Source organism: Orycteropus afer, unplaced genomic scaffold (assembly GCF_000298275.1).
Source record: "Orycteropus afer afer isolate SDZICR_OR568_19922 unplaced genomic scaffold, OryAfe1.0 scaffold00235, whole genome shotgun sequence".
Taxonomy (NCBI): domain Eukaryota; kingdom Metazoa; phylum Chordata; class Mammalia; order Tubulidentata; family Orycteropodidae; genus Orycteropus; species Orycteropus afer.
The window spans coordinates 1,751,444-1,753,362 of NW_006921822.1; positions in this window are offsets into that span (position 1 = coordinate 1,751,444).

Here is a 1,919-nt window from a genome sequence, read left to right on the forward strand (position 1 = left end):
CTTCCCTGCTAGGATGGAGAGCGGGCTTCGGGCGCCCTCACCTGAGAACGTTCGGGCCTGACCCCGACTCGATGCTTCTTTTCTGGTCTGGGTGATGGAACCAGTAGGGCCAAGGTAGGAGGTGAAGGGTGACAGTCTAGGAGATGATTTGCAGGCGAGGCTATGTGAAAAGATAGATGACGACTTGGGAAAGACAGCCTGGGCACTGACAGTGAGGGAAGTACTTCGAGTGTAGATAAGAGGAAGAGAGAGCATGGGTGAAATGAGGAAAAGTGTTGGACAGTTGGGGAACTAGAATAGATGTGTGATACAAGAGTATGATAGTAAAATGAAGTGAGATTAGGGGCTGTGATGTTTAAAGCATGCCTTACATGTAAACATGTTTAAGGCACAGACCAACTCTGTCCATGATAGGGCAAGAGAGGGAAGCCAGAATTATGCACAAGATGAAGTTGACACAAGAAACGGGGCTTTACCCATTTCCAGGGAATTTGGCGTTAAGTCGTACCCCTGCAATGAGGTCTTAAAGTCACTCAGTTATTTATAGTTGAAATCATGATTACTAAAGGTTTTATAACCATATTTGGTTTCTAAAATATCCAGGGAAGAGGGTGTCCTGGATAGCAGGTGTTTTATCTATAGTCCATTCCCTGGGTTAGGCAAATGTCTAAGTGCAGAACCACCGCCCGAAAGGTTGGTGGTTCAGAACTCCCCAGAGTTGCCTCAGGAGTGACGCCTAGTGATTTGCTTCTGAAAGGTCACAGCCTTGAAACCTCTATGGAGCACTTCTACTCTTCACATATGGAATCACCTTGAATTGGAATTGACTGCATAGCGACTAACAACAACATATCCATAGTCAGTATTAAGATATTCATAATTAAGGTATTAATTCCTTCCTGAATACTAAGAAATAAACATTCTGGTTTATAAATAATCTTCTGTGAGTTTGGTTAGTTAGCATGAATTAATCTTCCAATGCTTGATCACCTTGGCCAAATGGCTTAAAATCTAGTTCTAATACTGAGGACCAGAGTTGGGACTTGGGTATGGAAAACACAGAATTCTTTGGTCAATCAAAGATAAAAGTCTTAATGTAGCATTTAACTCTTATCCTTAACTGTAATCAACTTCAAGGAAGCCATGCCCCATTTTGTTGCACCTATAGGAGATACACCTATAGGAGACAGATAGACAGATATCACTGTAGGCTATAAGAGAGTCTGATGAACTTTGAACTTGCTTTATATAAGGGAAATTCTCCTTAAACAAAGTGGCAAATTAAAGTTTGTTGGGCCTAAAGCTGAAGAATAAGAATATTAAAATATTTCACTTTGGCCAATTTTATAAAAGTAACCAAACATACAAACATTTTAAGATTCTTCCATGTGAGAGGCCCTGATGCTTAAGTAATCTGCTTAAATCCCATTGGGAACCAAAGGGATAAACCAAAAAAAAAACAAACTCAATGCCATCGAGTCAATTCGACTCATAGCGACCCCTCATTGGGTTTCTGAGGCAGTATCTCTACAGAAATAGATTGCCCAATCTTCCTTCCAAGGAGTGGCTGATGGGTTTGAACTACCAGCCTTCTGGTTAGCAGTCAAATGTCTTAGGTACTGTGCCACCAGCGCTAAAAATAGTGAATGTGGTGAATAGGCAATGCTTGAGAAAACAATTTGCAAAAGAATTGAGTATGAAAGGTAATTATAAAGGATTCAGAATGTATTTTAAAATCATATATCCTGGGCAATGATACCTACAGAATCAGTGAGGAGGCAGCATTATGTAGAAGCAAGATTGCTTTGTTTATTTTTTCTTTCTAAATAGGCTGTGTTTCAAAAGGACAAATATTGTATTAGTCCGTTATTGTAAAAGTTAAGGAAAGGTTTATATATTGGAGGACATTTTCTTTGTTG